Here is a 14790-nt window from a genome sequence, read left to right as displayed (position 1 = left end):
TCTGTAGGTTCTCTTTTTAATCTTTTGCTGAAGTCCTTTGATGAGCATAAGTGTTTGATTTTTAAGAGCTCCCAGTTATTCTAGTTTCCGTTGTTTGTGTATTGTTTCTTATATTTTGTTTTCTGTTTATGCCATGTATTAGGGCTCCTAGCATTTTTCCTATTTTTTCTTTCATGACCTTTATCATTTTAGATTTTATATTTAGGTCTTTGATCCATTTTGAGTTAGTTTTTGTGCATGGTGTGAGGTATAGGTCTTGTTTCATTTTTTTGAAGATGGATATACAGTTATGTCAGCACCATTTGTTAAAGAGACTATCTTTTCCCCATTTAACATATTTTGGGCCTTTGTCAAATATCAGCTGCTCAGAGATGGATGAATTTATGTCTGGATTCTCAATTCTGTACCATTGGTCCGCATACCTGTTGTTGTATGAGTACCAGGCTGTTTTGACTACCATGATGGCATAATAATTTCAAAAATTGGGTAGTGTGAGGCCTCCAACTTTGTTCTTCATTTTCAGTAATGCTTTACTTATCCGGGGCCTCTTCCCTTTCTATATGAAGTTGGTGATTTGTTTCTCCATCTCATTAAAAAATGCCACTGGAATTGGGATCAAGATTGCATTGTATCTATAGATTGCTTTGGGTAGAATAGACATTTTCACAATGTTGAGTCTTCCTATCCATGAACAGGGTATGTTCTTCCACTTTTGTAGGTCTCTTTTGGTTTCTTGCAGTACTATCTTGTAGTTTTCTTTGTATAAGTCTTTTACGTTTCTGGTTAGATTTACTCCTCAGTATTTCATCTTCTTCGGGGCTATCATAAATGATATTGATTTGGTGATTTCCTCTTCAACATCCTCTCTGTTGGTGTAGAGGAATTCAGCTTATTTTTGTGTTTATCTTGTATCCTGATACTTTGTTGAAATCTTCTATTAGTTCAAATAGTTTTCTTGTGGATTCTTTAGGATTTTCTGTGTAAGATCATATCATCTGCAAATAGGGATACTTTTACTTCTTCTTTACCAAACTGAATGTTGCAGTTATTTCTCTTTCAATCCTAATTGTTCTGGCTAGGACCTCTAGCATGATGTCCATTTTAAATTAATATTTATTTAAAAATAATTTTAGATTTACAGAAAAGTTGCAAAAATAGGGTAGTTTCCTCTATTATTATCATCTTACACTAATGTCTTGGTTATCTAGTGCTGCTATGACAGAAATATCACAAGTAGATGGCTTTAATGCACAGATATATATATATATATATATATATATATATATATTTTTTTTTTTTCTTACAGTTTAGGTGGCTAGAAGTCCAAATTCAGGTGCCAGCTCTAGGAGAAGTTTTTCTCTCTCTGTGGATACTGGAGGGATGTTCTTGTCTCTTCAGCTTCTGGTTCCTGGTTCCTTGGAGATCTTCATGTGCCTTGTCATCTATCTTACCCCATCTCTTCTGCTTGCTTATTTAATGTCTTTTGTATCTCAGAAGAGTTTGACTCAAGGTACACCCTACCCTAATCCTGCCTCATTAACATAACAAAGACAATTCATTCCCAAATGGGGTTCTAACCACAGGCATAGAGATTAGGATTTACAGCATATACTATGGAGGGATGTAATTCAACACATAACAACTAGTATGTTAAATTTCTCACATCTAATGAACTGATACTGATACTTTAGTATTATTATTAACTAAAATTCATACTCTAATCAGATTACTTTAGTATTCACCTAAGGTTCTATTTTTTTCTAGAATCACACCCAAAATATATTACATTTAATAATCATATTAGACTTAATAATCATGTTTCTTAAGGCACCTCTAGATAGTTATATTTGCTTAGAGTTTCTAGTTTTGATGACCTTGATGGATTTGAGAAGGATTTGTCATGCATTTTGTAAAATATCCCTCAACTGAGGTCTAATATTTTTCTCATGATTAGACTGGTGTTAGTAATTCCTTGGAGGAAGGCCACAGAGGTAAGATGTTATTTTCATCATATCAAGGGTACATACTATCACTTGACTTATCATGTTAAGGTTGATCACCTGTCTGAGGCAGTCTTTTTCGGTTTTCTATGTGGTGAACTTACACTTTTTTTCCCTTCCCATATTGTACTTCTTGGAAGGAATTCACTTTCCAGTCCATGCTTAAGAGGTAGAAAGATATGCTCTATTTCCTTAAGGATGGCACATCTGCATAAATTATTCTGAATTTTTATGCACAGGAAATTAGTTTCTTCTCCTCATTCAGTTATTGATTTAGTCTTTTATAGATAGATGATAGATAGATAGATGATAGATAGATAGATAGATGATAGATAGATGATAGATTTGATAGATAGATGATAGATAGGTAGATGATAGATAGATAGATGACAGATAGATGATTGATAGATGATAGATAGATGGATAGATAGATGATAGATAGATAGATTAGATAGATAGATGATAGATAGGTAGATGATAGATAGATAGATGATTGATAGATGATAGATAGATGATTGATAGATGATAGATAGATAGATGATAGATGATAGATAGGTAGATGATAGATAGATGATTGATAGATGATGGATAGATGATAGATAGATGATAGATAGATGATTGATAGATGATAGATAGATGATAGATAGATTAGATAGATAGATGATAGATAGATAGGTAGATGATACATAGATAGATGATTGATAGATGATAGATAGATAGATAGATAGATAGATAGATAGATAGATAGATAGATAGATAGATAGATAGATAGATAGCTGTTGTTAGGTTCCATCCAGTTGGTTCTGACTCATTTTAACTGGACATAGAACAGAAAGAAATACTGCCCCATTCTACACCATCCTTATGATTGTTGTTATGGTTGAACTCATTGTTGCCGTCATTGTGTCAATCCATCTCTTGAGGGTCTTCATCTTTTTTGCTGACACTCTACCAGTAATTTATGTCAGTGTGGACTAAGGGATATTCATTTTATTCTTTGAAGTACAGTTCAATATCGTTTTATTTTTTTGCTCATATTATTCAAGTTTTGACCAATGAGAGCTCTTTCAGTTGACTCCCATGTTCCTTGGTATATCCTCATCACTGTTTGTGTGGGTGTTTATGTTGTTTTCATGTGCTCACATGTATGCTTGAACACTTCCTTACTTTCTGGCACTGCAAGGTGCTCCAGTTCTTCTTGTTCACTCTTTACCATTTTATAATCAACAGCCATTTTCCAAGATGTCATGGTTCTTTTTATTGAAGAATGTTGTTGAAATCCAATATCTGGATGCTGGTAAAAAATATAATGTATGACCACAATTTGTACTTGTAATTTCAAAAATAGACCACATTTTTTTCCCCATACTATTATAAAGCAAATTGAAGATAAGCTCTTTATCCTATCTGACTTAAGTTTCTTAATTGGGAGGAATTAGAGACTTTAGGGAATGATTTCCCCAGGCTGCTATATTTTGCATCATTCATGTTAAATACTCCTCCAAGGAAGGGATAAGACAAGCATTTCCCAGTAAAAATCTTGTGTGAGGGTGGATTTCCAAGTGTGTGGGATGAAATTGTGGCCAACTTAGATTGCTTCTGAATAGACAGGTGAGAACCTAAGTGTCTTTGTGAGATCAAAGAGAAATTTAGAAGCACTTAATATATACATGGATATAGATATGCATTAAGCGGCTTCCAAATTACCCCAGAAAAAAAATAGAGCATCTGAGCATTCTAACCCCTGCCTAAAAGCGGCTAAGATTTTTATTAGCGAATAACATAATTGTCTTCAGAATTTGGAGGAAATCAATCTGCTAGGTGCAGACACTGAAAATATCTAATACGTAGAAGTCACTTGTGGAAGGATAGAAAGTTTAGACACTTTTCTATGAGGGATTTAGAATCTGAAGTGGGAAGGCAGACATAAAATCTGTATATGGTAGTTGAGCACTACAAGGTAAGTGCTTTTGAAAGATGGGGATGAGGGAGATAAGCAAATAAAAATAACATCTTTTAAGTGTTCCAGAAATGCTTCATGGAGATGTTTAAGTTGCTGTGGTTAGAGTAGGCTCCAGGCTTCACATCTCCTCAATGGAAGTCAAGTGCAGACTAGTGTGGGATATTATGGAATTGTATCTGTAGAAAATCCTCCTTAATTCTTTCACTTTTTATATATATATTTGTTAAACATCTACTTCTTTTCTATGCTGATATTCAGCAGTGAGAAGACAAAAATCTCTCTATGTTGCTTAGTTCTAATGTGTATTCATATTTTATGTCATTTTAATATACAGCAATTGTGTGACTTTTGTATGTAACCTTGTCTGTAGATAGATAGGGAAATAGATGATACAGATAGAAGTATAGATGATGGATGGGTTGATGGATGGATAGACAGAAAATATATGATTGATAGATAGATAAATAGATAGATTAGATAGATAGATAGATAGTAGATGATAGATAGATAGATAGATAGATAGATAGATAGATAGATAGATAGATAGATAGATAGATAGATAGATAGATGATAGATGATAGACAGACAGACAGATAGATAGATCTAGTTATAATAACTTGACAGAAATTTCAAATAATTTTTCACTTCTGTAATTAAGAGCTTGGCAAACACTACATCTGAAAAGCTTCCAAGAATGAAAGCCTGGAGTTACATGGCAGTGTGGTGATGTACAATGTGGTTAAAGAGTACTGAGTTTCAGAACTGCCTCTATAGCTGATTCATTGTTTATTCAAATTCTTGGAATCTAGTGTTGTCCTAGAATATCGTGGTGCCTCCTGCCTAAGTCAGAATGCAGTTCAAAGGCTCAGTGATACGACGATGTAAATAAGTTAATCAGATCGTCTCCTGAGGTAAGATTTTAAAAGTCTTTTTTTAATGCAACATGTGATTACAACATAATTTCATTACTAAAGGGTATATCTCTAAAAGTAGGTCTTCCTCCATCTCTGATGCCTAGAATGCAATTTTCTTCCTCAGAGGCTATAAATATTATGATTTTCCTTGCTTTAATTCCAAACACTATTTATATAAGCGTATGTATGTGTTACATATATTATGCCGATTTTAATGAAAATACTACATTTTAAGCATACATGTATGTTCTCTGATTTTTCATTTACAATACATTCTACAGACCATTACATCTAGTGCTGCCATTATAGAAATATCACAACTGGATGGCTTTAACAAAAGGAAATTTATTTCCTCACAGTAAAGTAGGCTAGAAGTCCAAATTCAAGATGTCAGCTCCAAGGGAAGGCTTTCTCTGTCAGCTCTGGAAGAAAATACTTGTCCTCAGTCTTCCCATGGTCAGGGAGCTTCTCAGGCGCAGGGACCCCGGGTCGAAAGGACATGCTTTTCTCCTGGTGCTGCTTTCTTGGTGGTATGATGTTCCCCACTCTCTGCTTGCTTCCCTTTCTTTTTATCTCTTGAGAGATAAAAGTTGGTGCAGGCCACACCCCGGGGAAACTCCGTTTACACTGGATCAGGGATGAGACCTGGGTAAGGGTGGTGTTATAACCCCACCCTAATCTTCTTTAACATAAAATTATAATCACAACATGGAGGAAAACCACAGAATACTGGGAATCATGGCCTAACCAAGTTGAGACACACATTTGGGGGGACATAAATCAATCCATACTACTTTTTTTTCTTTTACCAATGATCACACAAAAGTAGCAACCCTGGTTTATTAAGTTCTGATGGACATTTGTTTCTCATCTTTGCTACCAGGTAAAGTGATGCAATGATTTCCTTTGCACAAGTGACAAAATATATCAACAAAGCAATAGAATTACTGGCTGATATAGATGTGAAGTTGTAATATCATAGATGTTGAAAATCAACAATTAAAAGATTGCACCCACTTTAACTCCTACCAAAAAAGGATGAGATTGATGGTTTTCCATCCTTTGCAAGCACTATATGTCAACAAGTGTTTATCAGAAAGGTCACATTATTTTCTGATAGGTGGAAAGGTTATCTAATTGCAATTCTAATGGTAATGTATTTAACTGAGAATAAGCATCTTTTCATTTAATTCTTTTGTTAAGGACAGAGTATTTTTTTTATTCTTTAATTGAATATCTTTTGCCTATTATTTATTTGCATTTTCTTTGTTTATAGATTGGTGAAATCTATTAATAGTTGATAAAAGTATGTTTTTGCCTATCATTTTCATTGTGAATATATTTACCTTTTTGTTTTAATATGTTACTATTTGGGAAATAAATGTGAAAGGTTTATAAAATAATTTTTCCAGTGTCTAGCATAGTTAGATATAAATAAACACTAATTCCTTTTTTATTGCTGCTTTTTTTACTTGAAATCAGGGTATGAGACACTGAAAAGCTTAGGTGAAAAGAATTATATTGAAAAGCCTTGACTAGGACTTGGAGCTCCCTGAGCTTATTTTCTTATTCCCTGGCACTAGGCAGTAAAGGTTAAATTTGAAAAGGAGGCTCTGATTTATGATAAATGTTCTCTCTCTCTTTTTCCTAAACTACCGTTTCAGTATTCTCCTGTTTCATAAGAAACCATATAGCTAGAATAAGAATGAATAATGGGAAGAATGTAACTTTAGACAACATGTCATGAGAAAAAATATGAAAATTAATGAAACAGGCTCAATTTAGAACTGGAAACAACTAGGTAGGATTGAGATGTAAAGTAAAAAGAAATATAATTAAACGTAGTCAAGGCAACACATCAGAATGAATACTATGCTGGACTACACTGAGTGTAAGGTTATTCATTGACTTAATTATTTCTCATTCTCATTATTATCCAATAATTATTTGGCAAACTAAAATTTTATGTTTATTTTTGTTCCCCCTCGCATCTCTTTCTCTATTTTTATGTGCGTATGTATGGATGTGTGTGTGTATATGTGAATGTTTCATTAAGGAAGATACTCCGAAATGTTTAGAAAATCATTCCTTGAATGTTCAGAACATTTATTAGAAGATAATTTTATAACAGGACTACCAGATTAAAGAAATATAAAAACAGTTTGAAGTCAATTATGAGCACATTTCTCTGTTTGTAGCATACTGCCTATAATATTGACAGTTCCTTGCAGAAATCTGAAGACATTCAATTTAAGAAATTATTCACTCATATCAAATCCACAGGATTAATATTTATTACGACTGAAGAATCATTTCCATTTTCGTTATACCCTCATATGCAATCAGAAAAATGGATAAACTAAGTATTATGAATTCTATTTTATTTATCTTCATACAGAAAGATAATTACCCATTTGTATGTAGAAGTTCCAAGATCAGTCATAGGTATATGAGCTCCAAATGCAATATTCATTTCATAAAATTATTGCTTTTCTCCTTGCAGATTAACTATTTCTTACCTCTGCTTTCTCCATACTACTGAAAAAATGCAACAGAATAAGAATGTAACTGAATTCATTCTGCTAGGACTAACACAGGATCCTATGAGGCAGAAAATGGTGTTCATAATCTTCTTACTCTTCTACACTGGTACTGTGGTGTGGAATTTGCTCATTATTGTGACCCTCAAGTTCAGCCGGTCTCTTGGGAGTCCCATGTACTTCTTCCTATTTTATTTGTCCATTGCTGATACCTGCTTTTCAACTTCCACAGCCCCAAGACTAATTGTGGATGCTCTCTCTGCAAAGAAAGTTATATCCTATAGTGAGTGTATGACACAAGTTTTTGCAATGCATTAATTTGGATCCATGGAAATCTTTGTCCTTGTCCTCATGGCTGTTGATCGCTATGTGGCTATCTGTAAGCCCTTGCATTACCCAACCATCATGAGACCAGAGGTCTGCTTCATCTTGATTATTCTTGCCTGGATAGGGTCTTTCATACATTCTACAACTCAGAATGCCCTGGTCTCGAAACTGCCCTTCTGTGGACCCAATCTGATTGATCATTATTGCTGTGATTTGCAGCCCTTGTTAAACCTTGCCTGCATGGATACTTATGTGATCAACCTGCTGTTGGTGTCTAATAGTGGGGCCATTTGCTCAAGTGGATTCTTGCTTCTGATGATCTCATACATGGTCATCTTGTATTCACTTAGAAACCACAGTGAAGAAGGAAGAAAAAAAGCCCTTTCCACTTGCACCTCCCACATCATTATAGTTGTCTTATTCTTTGGTCCATGTATATTCATATATACATGTCCACCTACCACTTTCCACATGGACAAGATGGTGGCAGTATTTTATACCATCGGGACACCTTTCTCAACCCACTCATCTACACGCTAAGGAATGCAGAAGTGAAAAATGCAATGAGAAAGTTATGGAGTATCAAAATTACCTCAAAAATCAAATGACAAAAGGAGGGTATGATGCTATATTTAGTAATGGGACTGCATCTATACAGACATTAAAAATGATAGTATGCAAATACAGGGGAGGCCAGCACAACTGGACTAAACCAAAAGCAAAGAAGTTTCCTGAATAAACGGAATGTTTCAAAGGCCAGCGTAGCAGGGGCAGGGGTATGGGGAGCATGGTTTCAGGGGACATCTAAGTCAATTGGCATAATAAAATCTGTTAGGAAAACATTCTGCATCCCACTTTCAAGAGTGGCGTCTCGGGTCTTAAACGCTAGCAAGCAGTCATCTAAGATGCATCAATTGGTCTCAACCCACCTGGATCAAAGGAGAATGAAGAACATCAAGGACACAAGGTGATTATGAGCCCAAGAGACAGAAAGGGACACATGAACCTGCGACTACATCAGCCTGAGACCAGAAGAACTAGATGGTGCCTGGCTACAACTGATGACTGCCTGACAGGGAACACAACAGAGAACCCCTGAGGAAGCAGGAAAGCAGTGGGATGCAGACCACAAATTCTCTTAAGACCAGGCTTAATGGTCTGACTGAGACTGGAAGGACCCTGGTGATCACGGCCCCCAGACCTTCTATTGGCCTAGGACAGGAGCCATTCCCAAAGCCAACTCTTCAGACATGGATTGGACTGGACAATGGGTTGGATTGGGAAGCTGGTGAGGAGTGAGCTTCTTGGATCAGGTGGGCACTTGAGACTATGTTGGGACCTCCTGCCTGCAGGGGAGATGAGAGGGTGGAGGGGGTTAGAAGCTGGTGAAATGGACACGCAAAGAGAGAGTGGAGGGAGAGAGCGGGCTGACTCATTAGGTGGAGAGTAATTGGGAGTGTGTAGCAAGGTGTATATGGGTTTTTGTGTGAGAGACTGACTTGATTTGTAAACTTTCACTTAAAGCACAATAAAAATTATTAAAAAAATGATAGTGTGTGATTGTTGTGGGAATAACACAATCATATATAAGGTGGTTGGTTAATAATTTTTTTCGTTTACAAACAAGATGAATATCCAGCATCATCTTTTGTGTCTGAGATAGTGTTGGAATAATTCCAATAATTATGGACCCAATCTTTTCATGAGAGCTCAGTTCTGGCATTGCTGACCATGAACCATACATCACAATTCTGAATCTGTATGCTTTCATCCATAAGAACAATATTTATGCCATCATAGCCATTCAAACTTCTGAGCATCTATGAACAAAATGAAACCAATTCTCTATGATCTTTAATTCTGTCTGTATTACATTTTGAATTAGGTATCCAGCTTCATCTTTAACACCTCCAGGTCAACTGAACTCAGTGTATCAAGATCATTCATTTAAGCAGCCTTTTTTGATGCACAGATATTCTAAATAAATAATTTCTCATTGTTTCCTTTGCATATTAAGATAATAGAAGGGACTTTTGAATGTAGATTTACCATAAAAAAATTGCTAAGACTAAAAATAAATAAGAAGTATTTAGAAATTCCTGCAATATAGAACACAAGTACTTAATCCTAGTGATCATCTATTTTAGGTATAAATCTGAAGGAAACATCATTGGGAAGTGCAGAATATAAACCTGATGTGACAGCAGAAGAATTATTGGGACCTTGAACTAACTATATGGGATCAAATTGACACACCAACTCTCAAGATTATACAGGAAATTAGGGGTCAGTGAGTTTATATTAATGGGGGAGTAACAATAAGGAAAATGTGGGTGAGAATCGTTGCACAACTTAAAGAATGTAATCACTGTCAGTGAATTTTACATGTAGAAACTGTTGAATTAATTGATGTGTGTTCTGTTGTGTACATTTCCTACAACAACAAAAAATAAATTATTAAAAAAAAGGTTTAATATGTCTTTGAAACTCAAAAGAATCATAGGCTGTAACGTATTTCCAAACAGATCTTCACCATGTGGCGCTAACTGGATGTCCATAGTAATGGTCCTGGTGCCTCTGGAAATTTTCTGGCCTTAACTTTACTTTCCATGTTTGTATTAGCCTGGTTTAGGCACTTTTTCTCTGGAGGCCCCAAAGAGCTATAATTAAGCAGAGGTAAATTCAGAAAATCCTTTCAGCTCTGTGCTAGCTTTCTAAAGAATGGTAGAAAAAGTAATGAAAAATAATGTTAGCCTGGAATAACATTAGAACAACCATCAGGAAACCAGAGATGAAAGACAAAGTGAGCCAAAGACAGGCATTAACAGTTCAAATATGGATCACTATTGAGTAACCTAGGTGTTTAGAAGTAGATAGACCAATAAAATAAATGACCTGCAGGATCATGACTGGGACCAAGTTATTTGTTGTCTGAGGCTAACTTTGATGGAATACATGGTTGATCAATGTTGTTGTTGTTAGGTGCCTTCAAGTTGGTTCCAGCTCATAGCGACCCTATGCACTACAGAACGAAACACTCTCCGGTCCTGAGCCATCCTCACAATTGTTATTATGCTTGAGCCCATTGTTGCAGCCTCTGTGACAATCCATCTCTTTGAGGGCCTTCCTCTTTTTCACTGACCCTCTACATTAGCAAGAATGATGTCCTTCTCCAAGGACTGATCCCTTCTGGCAACACGTCCAAAGTAGGTAAGACTCAAACTTGCCATCCTTGCTTCTAAGGAGCATTCTGGTCATACTTCTTCCAAGGCAGATTCGTTCATTCTTTTGGCAGTCCGTGGTATATTCAATATTCTTTGCCAACACCACAATTCAAAGGCATCAATTCTTCTTTGGTCTTCCTTATTCATTGTCCAGCTTTCACATGCATATGATGTGATTGAAAATACCTTGGCTTGGGTCAGGCGCACCTTAGTCTTCAATGGAACATCTTTGCTCTTCAACACCTTAAAGAGGTCCTTTGCAGCAGATTTGCCCAATGCAATGCATCTTTTGATTTCTTGACTGCTGCTTCCATGGGTGTGGATTGTGGATCCAAGTAAAATGAAATCCCTGACAACTTCAATCTTTTCTCTGTTTATCATGATGTTGCTCATTGGTCCAATTGTGAGGATCTTTGTTTTCTTTATGTTGAGGTGCAAACCATAATGTAGGCTGTGGTCTTTGATCTTCATTAGTAAGTGCTTCAAGTCCTTTTCACTTTCAGCAAGCAAGGTTGTGTCATCTGCATAATGCAGGTTGTTAGTGAGTCTTCCTCCGATCCTGGTGACCCATTCTTCTTCATACAGTCCAGCTTCTCGGATTATTTGTTCAGCATACAGATTGAATAGGTATGGTGAAGGAATACAACCCTGGTGCACACCTTTCCTGACTTTAAACCAATCAGTATCCCCTTGTTCTGTCCAAACAACTGCCTCTTGATCTATGTAAAGATTCCTCATGAGCACAATTAAGTGTTCTGGAATTCCCATTCTGCAATGTTATCCATAATTTTTTATGACCCACACAGTCGAATGCCTTTGCATAGTCAACACAGGTAAACATCCTTCAGGTATTCTCTGCTTTCAGCCAGGAACCATCTGACATCAGCAATGATATCCCTGGTTCTAGATTCTCTTCTGAAATTGGCCTGACTTTCTGGCAGTTCCCTGCTGATATACTGCTGCAGCTGTTTTTGAATGATCTTCAGCAAAATTTTGCTTGTGTGTGATATTAAAGATATTGTTCAATAATTTCCACATTCAATTGGATCACCTTTCTTGAGAACAGGCATAAATATGGATCTCTTTCAGTCAGTTGGCCAGGAAGCTGTCTTCCATATTTCTTGGCCTAGACAAGTGAGCACCTTCAGTGCTGCATCCATTTGTTGAAACATCTCAGTTGATATTCTGTCAATTCTTGGAGCCTTGTTTTTTGCCAGTGCCTTCAGAGCAACTTGGACTTCCTCCTTCAGTACCATTGGTTCCTGACCATATGTTACCTCTTGAAACGGTTGAACATTGACTAATTCTTTTTGGTATAATGACTCTGTGTATTCTTTCATCTTCTTTTGATGCTTCCTGTGTCATTTAATATTTTCCCCATAGAATCCTTCACTATTGCAACTTGAGGCTTGAATTTTTTCTTCAGTTTTTTCAGTTTGAGAAATGCCAAGTGTGTTCTTCCCTTTCGGTTTTCCATTTTCAGCTCTTTGCACATGTCTTTATAATTCTTTACTTGGTCTTCTCGAGCCACCCTTTGAAATCTTCTGTTCAGTTCTTTTATTTCATCAATTCCTTCTTTTGCTTTAGTTGCTAAATGTTCGAAAGCACATTTCAGAGTCTCCTCTGACATCCATTTAGGTCTTTTCTTTCTTTCATGTCTTTTCAATAACCTCTTGCTTTCATCATGTCTGATGTCCTTGATGTGTTCAATGCGTTCAATCTACCATGTGACCCAGCAATCCCACTCCTTGGAATATATCATAGAGAAATAAGAGCCATCACAGGAATAGATATATGCCTGCCCATGTTCATTGCAGGACTGTTCTTAATAGCTAAAAGATGGAAACTATCTAGGTGCCCATCAATGGATGAATGGATAAATTATGGTATATGCACACAGTGGAATATTATACTGCACAACAGTAAAGAACAATGATGAATCCATGAAACATCTCATAATATGGATGAATCTGGAAGGCATTATGCTGAACGAAATTAGTCAATCACAAAAGGACAAATATTGTATGAAACCACTATTACGAGAACTCAAGAAGAGATTTAAACACAGAAGAACATATTGTTTGATGGTTATGAGATTGGGGAGGGAGTGAGAGGAGAATTCGTTAGATAGCAAACAAGAATCATCTTAGGTGAAGGGAAAGATAACACACAATACAAGGGATGTCAGCACCACTGGAGTAAACCAAAAGCTAAGATGTTTCCTGAACACAGCCAAACACTTCGAGGGACAGTGTAGGTTTGAGGACCATGGTTTCAGGGAACATCTAGGTTAATTGGCGTAACAAAGTTCATTATGAAAATATTCTGCATCCCACTTTGGTGAGTGATGTCTGGGATCTTAAAAGCTAGTGAGAGGCCATCTAAGATGCATCAGTTGGGCCCAACCTACCTTTAACAAATGAGAATAAAGAACACCAAAGACACAAAGAAAATATTAGCCCAAGAGACAAAAGGGGCCCATAAACCAGAGACTCCATCACTCTGAGACTAGAAGAACTAAATGGTGTCCTGCAACTACCAACAACTGCCCTGACAGTGAACACACCAGAGAGTTCCTGATGGAGCAGGAGAAAAGTGAGTTTCAGAACTCAGATTCTAGTAAAAAGACCAGAATTAATGGCCTGACTAAGGCTGGAGGAACCCCAGAAGACATAGCTCCCGGACTCTCTGTTAACCCAGAACTAAAATCATTCCCAAAGTCAACTCTTCAAAGAATAAAAAATATATATATATAAGACATCAAATGATTCCGTGAAGAATGTGTTTCTTAGTTCAAGTAGATACAGGAGACTAAATGGGCAGCTCCCATCTGGAGGCAAGATGGGAAGGCAGAAAGGGATAGGAAGTGGTTGAACTGACACTGGAAATCTGGAGTGGAAAGGAAGAATGTGCGGTCACATTATAGGGATAGGAACTAGGGTCACATAACAATGCCTGTATAAATTTTTGTATGAGAAGCTAATTTGAGCCGTAAGCTTTCACCTAAAGCATAATTAAAAAAAAAAAAAAGTACAACAAACTGACAGATGAGTCGTGGCTCTACATAGTAGACACTTGTTATTTTTGGTGTTGGAAAAGATGTTATTGAAAGTAGTTGAAATGTGCACAACTAAACCAAGATAAATGATGACAATAATAAGAACACAACAATAAGGGACAGTATTGGTAAATACTGTAACATACACATTTTAGCAACAACTACCATAACAATCAAAACATAGGAGTGTATTTACATAGGTAGACATGTATGTATATATGTGTATAGGAAGGTATATGCTTATATTTACGGCTGCAATATAGGCATATTTGTATACCTAAGGGAGCCCTGATGGCTCAGTGATTAAGTTTTCAGCTGCTAACCAAAAGGCTGGCAGTTGGAATCCTCCAGCAGCTCCTCACAGTTTAGTAGGTTAAAAGTCTGAATTCAGAGCTCTGGGGGAATGTTTTCTATTTCTGTCTGTGGACACTGGAGGAAGTTTCTTGCCTCTTTAGCTTCTGCTTCCTGGTTCCTTGGAGATCTCCATGTGTCCTGGTATCTATTTTACCCTGTCTCTGCTCTGCTTCCTTGATCTCTTTTACATCTCAAAAGCAGTTGAGTCAAGATATATTTTAAACTAATCATGCCTCATTAACATAACAAAGACAACCCATTCCCAAATGGGATTTTAACCCCTGGTTCAGAGGATTTACAACCATATTTGATGGGAACATAATTCAATCAATTAACAACTAAAGCCAGAACAAACCCGCTGCCATCAAGTCCATTCCAACTCAAAGAGACTCTAGAGGGCTGAGCAGGAT

General features: G+C 36.5%; 1 pseudogene; it reads left to right on the top strand.

The window, feature by feature from the left end:
* The first annotated feature begins 7423 nt into the window (after positions 1-7423).
* Positions 7424-8352, top strand: LOC100666134 (olfactory receptor 4C11-like; annotated as a pseudogene).
* Positions 8353-14790: the final 6438 nt, after the last annotated feature.

This window comes from Loxodonta africana, chromosome 22 (assembly GCF_030014295.1).
Source record: "Loxodonta africana isolate mLoxAfr1 chromosome 22, mLoxAfr1.hap2, whole genome shotgun sequence".
Classification (NCBI taxonomy): Eukaryota; Metazoa; Chordata; class Mammalia; order Proboscidea; family Elephantidae; genus Loxodonta; species Loxodonta africana.
Note: the sequence above shows the minus strand (reverse complement) of the source record. Positions and strands in the feature narration are given on the sequence as shown.